We start from the raw sequence: 18,198 nt of genomic DNA, 5'->3' as shown, positions 1-18,198 counted from the left end.
CTAGAAACAGAGAAAAAAACATATGTAACAAAATTTCCATTTTTAGGACATCCTCTGAACATAAAGAAAATCTTGCACACGTTACCATACTAACACAATCACAGAAAAAGAAAAAGAAAAAGTGGAGGACCTCTTGATTCACTTAGTGTGCTCAATTCCCTACCTGCCCAATAAATTAAAGATTCTAGTTACCTGCAGCTCAGTTCTTCACAGCACATGAAGACTACAGTACGGCTGTCCCATACATTTTCAATTCATTCACCAGTAAGCCCCATTTCCACCAGAGGAAGGCGGTTTCATATATCCATCAACTTCGCAAAAAATACATTTCACACAAACTGTGCAATGCCTTAATGCTTTCAAAATGTGCACATTTGTTTCCATGCAGATAGTCTTCTAAACTAGAATCTTGTACTCGCAAGCCTTGCTGTACTTGAAATTTGGGTACTTGCATATTATAGCAACCACATTTTTAACCTCTGTTACATCATAAGGTTTCCATGAAATGAAGCTATCTGTAAGTACTACGGGGGGGGGGGGGTGTAAACTCCTAATTACTTGTTTTTGACAATGCTTGGGAAACATGAAGAATAACAATGGTAAGCAGGAATTTGTCAACCAACTGCTAACAGACATTTTGCCTCAATCTCATGTTGTAAAACACAGACTGTCGAGCCATGTTGTGTCCTAAAACTGTACAGAGAACCCATGTAAAACCTATGTCTTTCACTTATTTCTTCGACTTTTTAGTTCAGATTCCTACATCAACCTTCGACAAACAGTAGCACAGAAACACTTGTAGTTATTAAGTTCTGCAAAGTACTACTTTCCAGACACCTGGTACAATGGGTTTAATGGACGTTGAACCAAAGTATCACCTTGCTGCATTTCTCATTGGCTGACCGTGCTCCCAAGTTTCTGATCCATGTCAGTATGACAGCAGGGAAAGCCTTCCGTATGGAGACAAAATGTGCCTAGAAGTGATGTAAAAACAAACGCTGCCATAACTTCGGAAAACCACACAAACTGACTGCAGATGCGATGGTAAAATGTCAATAGTGACTTGCATGCAAGCAGCTTGCATTTCGGTGTAACTAAGCGTTTTCATCCCCCGAAATACAGGGTCAGCTTCCCTTTAGTTTAATGAAGTACAACAATGTAAAAAAGTTACTGTTGTTCACTCCAGTAAATGTACATTAGAACAAATGTTTTACAGCAGCGAAAACTTTTTGAAGTAAAGCAGGTTAAAAATGTGGTTGCAATAATAAGCAAGTACCGAAATTTGTTTATATGCTTCCTCCTTGATGTTACTAGCTTTTATGCTTTATGTCGTCTTCTAACTGCATCACATAATCCAATGTTGGCCAAAGAAAGGAACTATAAGATGTGGAAAACCGGAGTTAGGAAGGAGAAGAAAGATGGAAGAGTACAAGAAAGTTAGCAGAACAGCAAAGACGGTGAAGGCAGCAAATGTGAAAGCTGGAGAGAACTAGATCAAAATGGAAAACCAGGACTTTTAGGTGTACTGCAGAGAGGAGGAAACACACAGAAATGGGTAGCCTAATCAAAGACAGAAGGGAGATCACATAGGACTGGAAAAAGCAGAGGTAGTAAATTAATATTTTGCTTCAGTCTCCACAAAGGAGAGCAAGTGTAGGGTGTCAAGCTGTGAGGGGAAGCAGGGGAGAACAAAGAATAATGGAGAGGGAACAGGCTGCCCATAGAGAATAAGAGTCCTCAAAAAGCTTCAAAAGATCACGGTCTACATCAGAAGTGCCTGAGAACTAGAAAATATTAAGTGTGGCACACTGGGTGCAGCATGGAAAAACATCCATGGAGTTTTAGGTCTACTAGCTTAGCAGTAGCAGACCAAGACATGCAGAGAATCATGACTGAAGTGCTGGCAGCGTTTTACAGGACAATATTCTCCAGGACAGCAACCACATGAGTTCACATCCGGAAGGAGCTGTCAGACAAATATGATCCAATTTTAGAGATGCAGGTGAATTTGACAGGAGAGTACTGCCAGACATGGCTTAACTACACTTCAACAAGGCTTCTGACTCATCTAACATGCTGACAGAAAAGCTGGAAGGGTTACGGGTTAAATCAGTACTAGGAGCTAGACAGCTACACAGGTGAATGGTAGGGCAGACAAAGTTAAGGAGAGTGACAATCTCAGGAACTAGGACATTGAGTAATGGAGTACTACATGGATCTATCTTCCTATCTAGTCTCTCTCAGAGTGTTTGCTGGATATACCCAAATAGTTTAACAAAAATGAGTCTGTACTAAAGATATAAAGACAGGTGCAATGGTGGAGAATATTGGAGGGGGGCAGCAGTCTATCAAAGTACTTCACTTGGGCCACAACAAAACTAATAGGAAGTACAACCTGGTGTGAGTAGCATTCAAGGTAAATGAGCAGGAAAAGGATCTGAGACTGTTTTCCACACCTGGACTAGACCATGAAAATCAGACCAAGTGAGAATAGCTAGCAGCAAAAATAATGCAGGGAGTATCTTCAGAGGAAAGGCTACTGAACTAAAAAAATGTAATGCTTCCACACTACAGACCTCCGACTAACCACACGTTGAATACCGTGCCCAGTCACACAGGTTATAAAAGTAAAGGGATATCAGGCTGCTGAAAGTAATTAAGCAGAAAGCCACCAGACAGATCAGTGTAGTACAAATTAAGGGATATACTATAGGCTATAGAAGCTAGAGCCCTTCTCACTTGAAACCAAAAGAGGAAAAGATAAACAGACGCACAGGTTCTTTTCGGGGGGGGGCGGGTGACGGTTCATTCTGAAAATGGGCATATATGAAAGTAGGGGGCTCAGGGAGCATACTGCAGGGACAAAATAGTCCATGGATTTACAAAGGTACTTTTTCATAGAGGGTTTATGGACTCGTAATGGGTAGTGGACAGGGACTCCACAAAGCCACTAAAAATGGATGGGACCAGTGGAAAAAATAGAAGGAAGAAAGAGTAGGGATGGAAGGTAGGCAAAATGTTAAGTCCATTAAGGAGTAAGCCGCGGTGGTGCAGCAGTAGCTTTGTCGCCTCAGAGCAAGAGGTTCTCCTGTTCGATTCTCGGCTGGAGTGCCTTCTGTGGAGTCCACATGTCCTCCCCGCGGTAGAGTGGCATTCGAAAGACATGGGTGAATGGGTGTGCCTTCGTTGAAGGTTGAGCGTCGGGCTGGCACCTCAGCACCATAAAAAAAAAAATCGACTGCCAGTCATTAGCAGACCGGAGTTCCACTGTGGCGACCCCTAACTGTGAAAAGCCAAAAGAAAAACTACAGAGGTTGAGCCCATAGACCATCTCTTATTCAGACAGCAATTATAACTATCAAAGATACAAAAGCCAATTGCTATAGACTTGAATAATTTGTATGTCTGACTATATTCCAGGTTTGTTCATTTTTAAATATAGGGTACAGCTTAGTCAACATATTTTTTTCTTCTTCATTTTATATATCTGTTGATTAAGTAAGCCCACCAGACAGTTTTTTTTTCAGGGACAACCCAGGAACATTGTCTGGCTAAGTGACTTACTCAGAATTATAAAGTAGGCAAATGAAGGCAAAAAGAATCAAACTCTACCTTGGACACAGGAAGAAGCTCATTAACAGCTGAGAACTTTAGTCTTCTGCACTTGCCAGACTTTCATTTTTATTTATTTTTATAACATAGCTGTTCAGAACCTGAAGTCAAGGTTGTTTCATACAGCTGTTATCCTCATTTACCAGTATTACAACTACAGCCACTATGGCACACAGTTTGTCAGCTAAAAGAAAATGCACACAAAATAAAGCATCAGCAGTGACACTTGTCAGGTACAGACAGCAAGAAAAGTTAAGGCCTACGTATGGTGGGGAAAAAATCAAGTAGTACAGATATACCAGCAAGAAAAATGAAATAGTACAGAGATCAAAAGGGAAAAGGCCTTACATTTTCATTAAAAAAAAAAAAAAAAAAAAAAAAAAAAAAAAAAAAAAAGGCAGACAACTCAATGATGGTGGGGCAAACATTATTCTGAGAAAGTGAAAATATATTCTGGAACCTGATGCTCCCCTAAAGGAACCACACATCTATTACAAAGGACTCATGGCAGCATTATGCAAATTGTTGGGAGACCCAGCCTGTAAGAAGCTATTTTTGCCATGCCATGCATAACCCTTGCCCACCACTTGCCTTTTTAAACATTTTCCTTTTTACTAACATTTGAGCCTTAAACAAAGAACAGCCTTATTAGTTACTGGTCTGTTTCTGTAACTAAGGTGATTTTTGCTGTGTGGTCATAAAAACAATCATATACTTTGTACCAGTCAACTGAAGTAATCTGATATGAGGCATTTCCTGTCTGTGCCGCGACTTCCTGACGTGGCAACAAGAACAGACATCTGCTAAATCATGCACAGCTGCCTCAACTTCAGTTTCTCATGAATCAGTTTACAAAATTAATGTGTACTTTCTTTAAGGGAACTGCCTTACTTCTGCAGCTACTGTTACATACAGACTTCAATGCTCTCACCTCACTGTCTAACTGAAAAAGATAAACTGCTTCTCAATATACACAAAGTAAAACTGTTACACTAGTACGCCAATTTGCATTTGCTAACCAAGCAGCTGGAAGGCCCCATTTTCAGCAGTCCCGCAGACAATAAATAAAACATAAACAGACATATTACTGTTTAATAATAAAGACAATTCAACAAAGGCACATGGCATAATTCTAAGCAGTTCAGTAATATTAGACAGTTTACTTCATACAAGTACATAACTTCTTATGCAAGTACTGATACAAATTAGTAGCACCTACAAGTGAAAAAGACTCAATATAGCTGAAAAAGGGTGATAGACCCAACAGATACACAGAAAGAGGGTACATAGTAAAGTTTATATATGGGCAGCTTAGTAAGGGAATGAATCACTCAGATAATGCAATATTTGCATATCCAAACTGATACTTAGGTGAAAGGCAAGAAGTGATTTATGTTCATTTGTCTTTGGTAGTTTGAACCTCTGGAGAAAGCCAATTCCAATTTTTACCAATAGAATTTGATTTTAGTCTCAATCCATACTGAATGTAATTGTTCAATCTCAGCCTCCATACAGGTTTTGCACCAAGCAAATGAACTACAGTCATCCCCCTTCATAAAGGGGAATCTCCTACAGACCCAGGCAAATATAGACCCCAAGTCTGACCAGCATCATATGCAAAGCCATGGAAAGACCCATCATAGAATTAATTGATTCAGATATAGGGCATCTCCAAACACTGGACCCATCTCAGTCTGGATTCATCAAGGGCAGGTAATGCTTACTAAACCTAGTGGATTTTTTTTTGAAAAGGTCACTAAAGCAATGGATGAATGCAAAGTGGTACACACTGCATAACTCAACCTGCCCAAAGCTTTTAATACAATTCCCTACTCAGAAATAGAAGAAAAGCAAAATAAACTGGGAATAGACCCCTACGTCACCTGCTGGCACACAGATAGGATTCAGACAATCAAAATAAGGGAAGTTACCTCCACAAAGAGACCAGTCACCAGTGGGGTCCCCCCAGGGTTCTTTGCTGTGACCTCATCTATTTGGTATCTACTTTTCTGAAGTACAAACCAATACCAAAGGGCACCGGCTGACTACGTTTGCAGATGACTGCAAACTAGGAGAAGTAAAGAGCTCGGAATGGCAAGTGGGTGAGAGGTGTGTTGGTACCTCAGATGCTAGGCTTAGTGTTCCACTTGATAGTAGAGCAGGGCCACAAAAAAACCTCTGGAGGACCACCAGTTAAGTGCCAAAGGAAAATTTAGCAAGCAAAACATTTGCATCTAAACCACCAACGGTGACCATCGCTATGTGGCAGTACACGCTGGTAAGCTACACACAGACAAGTGCAAATGCAGGCCTTAAACAAAACAAGGGAACCCTGTAACTCAAACTAGCCAATAAAGACATGCTCTCAGAGCGCTACTCCAATCATGCTTGATAAGTTGGGACCCAGACAGCACTCTCCTCCCACAAGGGTGCAGGAAGTACAGCTGTGTACACTTACCATAAATGTAGACATTTGAATGTATTCACTGTTGCATGCAGTCATCACATTTGGGTTATCTGCCTGCAGGTAGCCCTCAGCCAACCTGAATATCAGAGTCTTTGGATTCCTACGTCGGATGCTCTCTCTTCTCCCATGACTTCAGGTCGTCAGGGGTACAAAACATGCAGCCGACACCAATACATCGTTTTTTCTTGCCCCAGATGTCAGGTGCCCCCACAATGGGAAGCAATTATATGTTATGGTACACCTCCATCAAAAAGCAAATGCCCCAGAAAACTTAAATATACCAAACAAGAAGGAAAGGCAGAGCCAAGAGAAGTCAGGGGGCTGGAGGGAGGGTAACCAGGACTGCAACAGTGAATACACTCGAACATTTACATTTATGGTAAGTGTACACAACTGTATTATGTTCCTCGTGTTTCACTGTTGCAGTCATCACATTTGGGTTGATTCCCAAAGCTAAGGAAGGGAGGAGGAAGTTAGAGAGCATTAGGGCCAGCTATTTAGCCCTGCAAGACTGCAGTGGCAAAACCAGCCCTGGATTTAGAAAAAATAGGCATGTGGTAATGCTTGGTGAAGGTATGTAGAGCTCCAGGTAGCAGCTTCTAGGATGTCTCTTGTAGGGACTCCTCTGAGAAAGGCTGCAGAGGTAGATGCAATCCTGGTGGAATGTGATCTTATCCCCTGTGGGGTAGGCTTTCCATGGTGCTTGTAGCAGAAATGAATGCAATGGGCTTATCCATTTGGAAATGGTTTGCTTTGAAATGACCTTCCCCTCTGCCCCCGCAACAAAGCCAACCAGCAGCTGTTCAGATTTTCTGAGAGGCTTAGTCCTGTCCAAATAAAAACAAAGTTGTCTGTGCACGTCCAGAGTGTGCAGTATTTGTTCCCCTTTGTTTTGTGGATTCAGGAAAAAAGTAGGCAAATGAATGGACTAATTTAGGGCCACACTAGACACCACCTTGGGCATAAAGGAAGGATTGGTCCTGAGGGAAACTCTGTCTGCATGGAAGATAATAAGAAGTTATGTACCTACCATAACGTTCCATGTTAGTTGTCTTCTCTCGCCTTCTTTCTTGCTTGATGGGTTCGGAGCCGATCCCTCGGCTCCGACTCGGCACTTGCTTTAGCTCGAGAACTCCTTTTACCAGCTCGAGGCAGCCCCATATCCCATGATGCAAGGCAGGAAGTACCCAGATCTCGTTTGTTGACAAAAGGGCAATAACACCAAGCATAAACAATACTTCCCAAAGGAAGAAGAAACTTACAAATGGAAAAAGGACCAGGTCTGAATGGTCTTTAGCATTATAGTTTCTTATACAAGGTCTGTCCAGGCCAGGGGGAAGGAGGGAGAGTCGCAAGAAAGAAGGCGAGAGAAGACAACTAACATGGAACGTTATGGTAGGTACATAACTTCTTAATGTTAAGTTGTCAATCTCGCCTTCATTCTTGCTTGATGGGACCGCGTCCTAGCACCTCTATCCTGGGTGGCTCAATGGAACAAACTCTTGAGGACTGTAGAGCCAAAACTGGCTCTGTCCCTGGAGGCCAAGTCCAATTTGTAATGGTAAACAAAAGTGTGAGGAGTGGCCCAAGTGGCCGCTGCACAAATAGTGTCTAAAGGCAGTCTAGCTTGAAAAGCTGTAGAAGTAGCTAAACTCCTAGTTGAATGTGCTTTAGGTTTTGAGCACAGCTGTTTTCCCCTGATCGTATAAATTTCAGTGATGACCGAAGAAAGCCATCTGGACAAGGTCACTTTAGAAACAGGAAGGCCTTTTTTATTATCCGCATAGGAAACAAAAAGTTGATCAGATTTTCTAAATTTTTTGTTCTGTCCAAATAATATCTAAGCTGACGGTGGACGTCAAGATAATGTAGCTTTTGTTCAGCTCTATCTGAATAGTTAGTAAAAATACAGGAGATCAATAGATTGATTCAGATTGTTTTGAAGCGACCTTAGGTAAAAAGGATGGATTAGTTCTCAAAGATACTCTGTCTTTGTGAAAAATCAAATAGGGGGGTCGAACCGAAAGAGCATGAAGTTCAGACACCCTCCTGGCAGATGTAATAGCCACTAGGAATAAAGTTTTCCAAGAAAGATATTTCAGGGAACAAGAAACAGCTGGCTCGAAGGGGGAAGAATCAAGGATGTCAGCACTAAATTTAGATCCCACTGAGGAGGAGGATTCCTGATTGGAGGCTTTAGTAGGAAAATTCCTTTCAAGAAGGCCCTGCAGAGCCTATGGGACATAATATTATGATCTGCTATCCCGACATGAAAATTAGAAATAGCAGCCAACTGAACTCTGACTGTGGAAGAAGAGGAGCCTGCATGAAAAATCTCTGCTAAGAAGTCCAGAACTGCCTGAACAGGGGCAGTAAAAGGATCAATATTTTGGGCCTTAGCCCAATAAGAGAAACGTTCCATTTGCTTGTGTAAATCCTCCTGGTAGAGGAATTTAGTGAAAGTACTATGATATCTCTAACTGGGTTAGAGATCAAAGGAAGCCTGGCTAAGGAAGGAAGTGGAGCAACCATGCTGTGAGGTTGAGAGAAGGGATTGACCGGTGCAGCTGACCGGATTGGTGAATCAGTAGATCTGGCACTGGGTCCAGATGCCACGGCTGCACCAAAAGATGATGATGGAGGAACGGGAACCAAACTTGTCGAGGCCAGTAAGGGGCAATGAGAATCAATTTGGCTCTCAAAGCAGTAGCTTTCTGGATCACCTGAGGGATCAGAGGAAATGGAGGGAAGGCATAAAGAAGTCCCTGGGGCCAATCCTGGGTCAGAGCGTCTCTGGGGATGGCCTGATAGAGGGAAGAGGCTGAAGAAGTCTGGACATTTGCTGTTTTGGGGAGTAGCAAAAGATCGCAACATGGGCGCCCCCATTCCAGAAAAATCTCTTCCGCTATGGATTGCTTGAGAGACCACTCGTGAGGCATGAGAATAGCTCTGCTCAATCTGTCCGCTATAATGTTGGTTTTCCCAGGGATATGCGTTGCTACCAGAAACCGATGAGAGGAGATCGCCCATTGCCATAGTCTGAGCTTCGACACAAGGGGTAGGACTTGGTTCCGCCCTGTTTGTTGATATACCAAACTACAGACATGTTGTCTGTGTGGACTGCAATTGTCCCTACGGGAAGAAAGTCGTTGAGGGCTTGCAACGTTAAAAGCACTGCTCTCATCTCCAGGACATTTATGTGCAGATGGTACTCGAACGGTTGCCACGTCCCATGAACCATCCTGCCCTGATAATGACCCCCCCCACCCGATCAGGGAGGCATCCGTGGTGACAGTGGCTATCGGGGACGGAGGTACAAAGCACCTGCCTTGGTGAACCTGAGACGATGTGAACCACCAAGCAAGATGTTCTTTGCATGTTTGTGTCACCAGAATCTGGTGACGCATTGGGAGTTGCTGGTATGACCACTGTGTGAACAGCATCCACTGAAGGAGGCGCATGTAGAATCGAGCCAGGGAAGAAGAGTGATGGCCGCAGCCATAAGACCTAATACCTTTAGAACCATTCTGGCCTGTACCTTCTTGCTGGCCAGAATGATCCTGACATGAGTCTGAATGTCTGAAATTCTTTGTTCTGTAAGGGTAGCTGACATCCGAACAGTGTTTAAGTTTGCCTATGAAGGTAATAGACTGGCAGGGCGATAAGGATGACTTTTCGTAGTTGACTGAGATGCCCAAATGAGAACAAAGGTCTATTGTGTAATCCCTGGCTTGTATAAGCTGATGCCTGGTGGTGGCTGACAGGAGCCAGTCGTCGAGATACGGAAACACCTGGAATCCTTGACGTCTCAGGTGAGCCGTGACCACTGCCATGCATTTGGTGAACACTCTGGGGCTGTAGTGAGACCAAAGGGCAGGGCTCTGAACTGGAAATGACTGGACCCCAGCAAAGCGGAGAAATCTCCTGGGCGTCTGTGAATTTTGATGTGATAGTACGCATCCTGAAGATCTATTGAGCACATCCAGTTGTCCTTCTGTAAGAAGGGCAGAATTGACTGAAGAGTGACCATTCGAATCTTGTCTTCCTGACAGACTTGTTGAGTCTGCTGAGATCCAATATTGGTCTCCAGTCTCCGTCTTTTGGGGACCAAAAGAACCTTGAGTAGATTCTGGGCTCTGAATGGTCTATTGTGACTGGCTGAATGGCTCTTTTTTGCAGTAGTTTTGCGATCTCTAACTCTGCAATGTCCCTTAGACCGGTGGTACATCTGGAAGGGAACTTGAGGGGAAGGGACTTTCCTCGAAAGGAATTATGTAACCCTTGGATATGATCGACTGTACCCATCTGTCTTGGGTGAGGGAATGCCAGGCTTCTGGGTACAGTGATAATCTTCCCCCGACTGCCTCCAAGGAGGGACAGCCGGGCAACACCTCAGGGATGCTGAAAGGGCTTCTCATGAAGAGACTCCTGTTGCCCTGATTCTTGGACCCCTCTGCCTCTAGAGCGTCTGTTGTTGTTACCCCCTCTGCCTCTAGGGGTAAACTGACCACGTGAATCCGGCGTGACTCCTTGGGATTTACGGAACCACATCTTCCCACCCTTCTGTCCTTTGGGATAAGGCCTAGAAGGGGTGGAAAACGGACTCCAACAGCAGAAAGAGTCTTGCCGTCCTGCTCACACCTGGTCAAGGTTTCCTTCACCTGAGGGCCAAACAAAGCTGACCCATCAAAGGGAGAATTTGTGAAGGACGCCTTAAAGGGATCCATAAAATCACATAGCCGCATCCAGGCTTGGCGTCTAAGAGCCACACCTGTGCCTGCGGCTCTACTGCTCCATCAGCAGCATAAGATATTAGCCGCATGGAGGAGTTAGCAATGGAATTGAGGGTTCCTAGCTGCGAAGCAATCTTTTCTTGGGCCCCTGCAGCTGTAGGATCCTGAACTACTTCTCCCAGCTCCTTCAGGATATCTCTCTGGAGTCTGGTGAAGTGACAAAGATAATTCAGCGAACGCATAGCAAAGGTCGCTGAGGAAAACATCCGCTTGCCGTACCTATCCATGGTCCTAGAGTCCTTATTAGGAAGATGGACGGGCACGGAAGGATCTGCAAGTTCCTTTTTGGTGGCCGCAGCCACCACCATGGCATCAGCGGGGACACCCTTGGTAAGGAATTGTTTGTCACTAGGGGCAGTTATAAATTTAGAAGGCCTCCTAGGGACTGGCTCTACAGAGTCAGGAGCTGTCCACGCCTTCGTGCAATAACCTGCATAAGGGGTCGAAGGCGGAGACACCCAGGAGGTGGAGGGCCGAGATCCAAACGCCTCTAGGTATTCTGACTCATCTTCAGATGGATTATTGGTGGGCCTGTTTCCTCTCTGTTTCTGAAGCTTTAGGATGTCTGAGAAGGAGACATCCTCAGAGGGGATCTAGGGGATCCCTCTGACTCATCAAAGTCAGTATCCGAAGTGACAGACTCAGGGGAGTCTACATGCTTCCTCTTACAAGTCCTCTTCCTAGGAGGATCTCCCGAAACATCAGGAGAATCCTCGGAAGAGGGGGAAATTCCCAATGGGGAAACCTGAGGCGGAGGATCTCTGGGTCCTGTAGCAAGAGAAGTGGCAGAGATGTCAACAGGTACAATAGAGGGAGGAGCTACGGGAAGAGACTGCTGACTGATACCAGTGGCCAGTACACTCTTCATCACCTCGAATGCTCCCCTTACAGGCAGGTCCGAGAGACCCCGCTCCAAAGAGCTAGGAACTCCAGGGGCCACCGAAAGGGAAGTCTCCGAGGCAGATGTCGGAGCCGAGCTCACCAAGGCCGAGGCTCCAAGGGGAAGAGCGGGTTCGGACAAGGGTCCGATGCCACTCACCCCCTCGGAGGAGACCATGGAAGCCCGACCACGAATCCCTCTAAGGAAGAGGAGATAAGAGTAGGGGCTGAAGGAACAGAAGGGGTATCCGTCCTCCAGCCGTAGCAGTAACCATGCCCGAAGACTCCAACTCCAAGCTCTGGGGTAGAGTTGAAGGAGGAACTGTAACGGGTGTGGACCAACAGTCGCCTGCTGAGACGGACTGTGTAGCATTTGGGCCAGTACCTGTGACTTGAGCAATCTACTGACCACTCTCTCTAGGTCATGGTCTGATAACCTGGATGACCTTGAAGATCGGCTCCGATGGCTCCGTTCGATAGAAGAGGCGAGGCCGAAAGTATCGGCTCCAAGGAAGGAGACCTCGACCTCTTCCTGGAATGGGTCATCGGAGCCGATATTACTGATCCTGTCGGCACCGATTTCGGAGCCGGCAGAACGCTCGATGTATCGGCTCCAGCGGAGCCGATACAGCCACAAAGTAACGGTGTCGGAGCCGATCGGAGCCGACACCGATGCCTGTGCCACATGGGTGTCGGAGCCGATCGAGCCGACACCGATGCCGTGCGTGGGTGTCGGAGCCGATCGAACCGACACCACAGTGGTCAGCAGATTCGGCACCGATAGCCATCGGCCAAAGCTTAGTGGATCAGAATCGGCTCCAGCGAGCGATCTCGACTCTATACGAGTCGGAGCCGAGGCCACAGGCTTAGAAACAGAAGCCTGGGTCTTGGCAGATTTAGTTGATTTTGTGGGGCCGACTTAGCGGAGAGCCCTCTGGCAAGAAGACCCCTGAGAATCAACTTATTCTTTCTCCTGCAGGACTCTCTGGCTGAAGGAGTGACAAATAGCACAGGAGTCCTGCAGGTGAAGAGGGCCTAAACAGTACAGGCAAGAAGTGTGACCGTCTGTCAGAGACATCTTCTGACAGCACGAGTCACACTTCTTAAAACCTGAAACCCTCTCTTTAGACATGGTGCCTAACAAAACACACACACACCAGTCCAAGTAAATTAAACTAATACCAAAAGGTATTTAGTAAAATATACTAACACACACACCCTAACAGGGGGGGGGATGGGATAGGAAAATTAACTGACTAAAAAATTTAAAAGAGACAGGGATTTCTGTCAGAAAAAGTTAAATTTAAAGTTAAACTATCAAAACAAATAGTTTTTAACTAAAAAGGGGCTTAAATGTCACAAATGTGAATTACTTACCAGGAGCTGGTAAAGAGAAGACCTCCCAAGCGAAGCGGCAAACGAGATCTGGGTACTTCCTGCCTTGCATCATGGGATATGGGGCTGCCTCGAGCTGGTAAAAGGAGTTCTCGAGCTAAAGCAAGTGCTGAGTCGGAGCCGAGGGATCGGCTCCGAACCCATCAAGCAAGAATGAAGGCGAGATTGACAACTTAACATTGAAGGGTTTCACTGCCATGAGGACCTGTAATTCAGACACTTTTCTTGCTGAAGTGATGGCTAGAAGGAAGGCTGCTTTCCAAGAAAGGAATTTCAACTCGACTGGCTCAAAGGGGGGAAGAGTGAGCTTTTCCAATACAAAGTTAAAGTCCCAAGCTGGAGAGGGGGCTCTCCTGGGGGGTCTTAAATGTTTGGCCCCTCTAAGGAATTGTTTTAGCAGGGGGTGAGAGAAGAGGGGGGGCTCAGTATTATAATGTGCTGAAATGGCAGAGGCATGAATTTTAATTGAAGAGAAGGGTAGACCCTTGTGGAGCATTTCTGTTAAGTACTGAAGAATATGAGGTAAGCTGGGCACCGTTGTGCCCATCCCCTGAATCTGGCTCCAGGAACAGTATTTTTTCCATTTTTCAGCATAGGATTTTCTAGTACTAGGTCTCCTTGCCTCCAGAATGGCATCTAGCACCTGCTTACTGAGGGATGCTATTTGAGAGCTCAAGGAATTAGCCAGGCTGCAAAGTTCAGAGTTTGAAGCTGAGGGTGCAGAATCTGGCCTACCTACTGGGACAGCAGGGAAGGGGTCTGAGGCAGGTGCCATGGTTCCAGCAGTGTCATACTGCGCAAGAGGGGATACCAGTGCTGGCGTGGCCAGTCTGGTGCAATCAGTATTGTTCTTGGCTTGCCCTGTTTGATCCTTAGCAGAACCTTCGAGAGGACAGGCAGAGGAGGAGAGGCATAAACCAAGAAGCTTTCCCAGATAACGGACAGGGCATCCACTTTCCAAGCTTGACTGGGGGAGTCCTTGTGCAGAATTTGTCCAATTGGTAGTTCTGAGGGGAGGCAAACAAGTCTACCTCTGGAGTCCCCCATTTGTTCCTCAAGAGGTTGAATATTTTTGGTTCTAGTTTCCATTCGTGTGGGTCCATGAGATTTTTGCTTAAGTCGTCTGCCAGTGAATTTAGCTTGCCTGGCAGGAATTGAGCTTGTAGTTGCACTTGGCAGCTCAAGGCTGTGTTCCACAGAGCCACGGCTAGCCTGCAGAGAGAGTACAAGTGGGTTCCCCCCTGCTTGTTTATGTACCACATAACTGTGGTGTTGTCTGTCAATACCAATAGCTGTCCTGAAAGAATGCGGTCTTTAAAGGCTGTCAGGGAATTCTGTACAGCTAACACTTCTTTTTGATTAATAAGCAGGTGCATCTGTCTCGGGTTGCATTTGCCCTGAATGCACTGCCCTAAGTTAGCCCCCCATGCATAGTCTGATGAGTCTGTTAGGATTTGGGCGGCAGGGGGTAGAGTGAAAGGGAGCCCCTTGTTGTGATAGCAGGCCTCTGCCCACCAAAGGAACTCTCGTCTTTATACAAGGAATGATAGGAATCACTGATTCCAGGTCCTAAGAATGTTGATACCATAGGCTTTTTAGATACCATTGTAGATTCCTCATATGCAGTCTTGCATATGGAATCAGTAGAATGCAAGAGGCCATGAATCCCAGGGCTTGCAGAATTTTCCTTGCAGATAGCTGGGGTTTTGTAGCCAATAGTTTGTAGTAGGTTGCCAAACTTGTTTCTCCAGAGAGAGGAAAGCCATCTGGGAAGTTGTGTTCAAGCTTGCTCCCAGGAATACAATCTCTTGGCGGGGTACTAGATGAGATTTCTTTTTGTTTATGGTGTACCCCAGTGAGGTTAGAAGTTTCTTTGCGAATGTCAGATGTTGTAATAGCAAGTTCTGGCTTTCTGCCTGAATCAGACAATCGCCCTCCAAGTATGGGTATATTTCAATATTTCTCTGCCTGCAAAATGCAATGGCTGGAGCTAGACAGTTTGTAAATACCCTGGGAGCAGTAGATAAGCCAAAGGGAAGTTCATAGAACTGATAGTGCATGGAGCCTGCCCTGAAGCGTAGGTATTTCCTGCAAGACTCCCTTATTGGAATGTGCAGGTAAGCTTCCTTTAAGTCTAAGGTTGCCAGTCAGGTATCTTTGCCTAGCATAGAAAGAAGCTGTTGAAGTGTTAGCATTTTGAATTTTGGGATTACCAGAAAGGTATTTAGAATAGAGAGGTCCAGGATAGGACGCCAGGAACTTGAATAAAAACCTTGTCCCCTTTGTTCTGTTGGGACAGGTTGAATAGCCCTGATACTTAGAAGAGAGAGAAACTGCTGTTGGGCCTCTGCCCACTGATTCGGGGGTAGATATGGCCAACCGTTTGGAGTTGGTAGTGAGTGGAAGTGGAATCTGTATCCTTGGGAAACTATGTTCAAAACCCATTTGTCCTGGGTAATGAGTTATCTGCATGCAGGGTGAGCTTTCCTCCTAAGGGAGCAGGCAGTTGAGCAGGGCATGGAAGGGATAAGGTAAAGTCATTGTGCCATTTTTCCGCAGGGTGGTGGCTTACTACTCCCTGCTTTAGAAGTGGGAGCCCCCCACTGCTTAGGCCTGTGTGCAGCCTGAGACTGTAACCTTGGTGGTCTTCTGTTCCTGGGTTTGGATTGAGAAGGACTGGAAGAGACTGGAAAAGACCAGTTCTTTGAAGACCAATGCCTACTAACTCTGGGAGGCTGTACTTGTAGGAAATATTTAACAGTTTGCATAGATTTAGCTTTTTCCTCCATCCTTTTGAGGACGACTTCTGCTTTGTTGCCAAAAAGGTGGTCCTGGTTTAAGGGAGCATGCAGTAATTTAGTTTTAACATGATCTGGCAAGTTTTGCTCCTTAAGCCAAGCATGCTTTCTAACAGACCCAGTGACAGCAGCCCTGCAAGATGCTTCTAAAGCATCAACACCACATTGCAAAGTATGTTTACCAACTTGATCTGCAGAATGCATTAAATCCTGTAATGTAATTCTGTGTGTTCAGCACAGCCAGGAATCATCATCTTCTGTTTAAGTAGTCCCATAATATGCTGCAGATACATTAACATATGAAACTGGCAAATTAAAGCCCTAATGGGCAAAGTAGCAGAAGTATACATCTTCTTACCCCATCTGTCCAAGGCTCTAGAATCTCTATCAGAAGGGGTAGGATTATTGGCAGCAGTAGCCTTAATGCCTTTTGGTCCTTGGGAAATGGTTTCTGGATCCACAGTAGGATTCTTGAAGAGGAACTTGTGAGAGAGTCAGGTACTCTGTAATACCAGTCAGGTTTTCTGGGAGCTGGAGGTAAAGTGTCTGGGGAAAGGCTAGATTCCAAGAAAGCATCTACAATGTCCAGAACAGGAGGGGTAGCTAAAGGCCTGTGTTGAGGAAGGAGTAAGAATTCCCCAAGCCTCTTTTTGGAGTCAGAATAATCCTGGCTTTCCCAGTGGAAATGCTCCCTAGGAGTGTGCAAAGTTTCACCAAAAGAAAAATCTTTTGGAGAGGAAGGAGAGGGAATGGAATCATCTGCATCAGAATCCTCATAGGTAGATAAGGGCAAATCCTGGTAATCAGAAGGAACAGAAATTTCAGAATCCTGATCAGACGAATCAGAAGGAAAATCAGTTCTAGGTCTCTTAGAGGGGGAAGGCTGGCTTCCCCAATTAAGGTAATAAGGTCTACAGCCATTCTAAGCATTTGTTTTTTAGGCATATGGGCCTGAGCCTGCGATTTTGGACGTCGTTTGTTTAGGAGTGGTGTGAGTTTTAGGCCTGGATGAAGAATATTGTGTCGGTTTAAAATGCGAGGGACTTTCCTGGTCAACAAATAACAAAAATAAAAATAAATAAAATAAAATGCAAGTCTGTAGGCCTGAATACACCCTCAGAAGCCAGTGCCTGCACAGCGGCTCCGGACCTATCCAAGGTAGAGACATCCGCAGGATCCATAGTCGAAGAAGCATCTCGTGGCATACCGGACTCTGAACGGGTCTCAGTAGAGGCCTGTTAATCTGAAGTAGCGGGTATCAGGGGCTGCGAAAGCGCATCACTGAGCACAGGCGGACTAGCTTAACGGAAGAGTCACCGGCAGTTTTGGACCTATGCAGTCTGTCTCTGTCTTTATCCTTACATTTTATCGGAAGATCGGTAGTCGTATGGCTTAAAGCCATTTTGGAGTACTGAGACAGAGTACCAAAGTAATTTGCTGCAAAGATAGCCAAACAACGAATAGTTCGGGGGTTGAACAAGGCACAAAACCGACAGCGAGGGACGTCGTGGTCTGGGCCTAAGCAGGGAATGCAGTTCGAATGAAAATCTTTATGAGGTATTTGCTTTCCACAGGTAAGACCATTGCTAACTTTAACTGACATCGGTTAGAGCAAGAAAAAAAGATCCCCAATGGGGTACTTATCTTTTTGAAGACTTTGGTTCTGAAACTCGAAAACGAAAATTTCAGGAGTTGGCCAGCCGGCACTTGCAAACTGCTTCGGGCACCGCACGGCAAGAAAGACTGATGTAATGGCGTCAGCTGCATGTTTTATACCCCTGACGACCTGACATCATGGAAGAAGAGAGAGCATCAGATGCAGGAATCCGAAGACTCTGGTATTCAGGCCGGCTGATGGCTACCTGCAGGCAGATAACCCAAATGTGATGACTGCAATAGTGAAACACGAAGAACATCAGCCTTCACCACATGTCATCCAGAAAGGGGAAATATGAGTGTGGGAGGCAGAATCCCCATAAAGACAGACATGAGAAATGTCTTTTTTGTTTAGGTGCTAAGCACTCACTGTGTTATCTGTCAGGCATTTGTCCCCAAGATACTCCACAACCATTTGTCTTCGCTTTCCATTTATCTGGAAAACCAGTGTCTGAAGTTATAGACTTGGGGTACCATAACCAAATTCATCTATCTCAAAGTTCAGCTGCCTTTTACGAGGAAAGGTAAAAAAAGTGCATACTGAATCTGCTGCTGCCTAGCCTCCACCGTAAATCTCCCTCAGGGTTGGATGAAGAAC

The 18,198-nt window shown here is 45.3% G+C and overlaps 1 protein-coding gene across 1 annotated transcript in view; it reads right to left on the bottom strand.

The window, feature by feature from the left end:
• FMNL3 (formin like 3) overlaps positions 1–18,198 on the bottom strand; it is a 1,635,345-nt gene that overhangs the window by 1,212,164 nt on the left and 404,983 nt on the right. The gene's annotated exons all lie outside the window — the stretch shown is intronic.

This window comes from Protopterus annectens, chromosome 9.part0 (genome assembly GCF_019279795.1).
Source record: "Protopterus annectens isolate FY-2018-M chromosome 9.part0, PAN1.0, whole genome shotgun sequence".
Classification (NCBI taxonomy): Eukaryota; Metazoa; Chordata; order Ceratodontiformes; family Protopteridae; genus Protopterus; species Protopterus annectens.
This window is presented reverse-complemented; position numbering and strand designations above follow the sequence as displayed.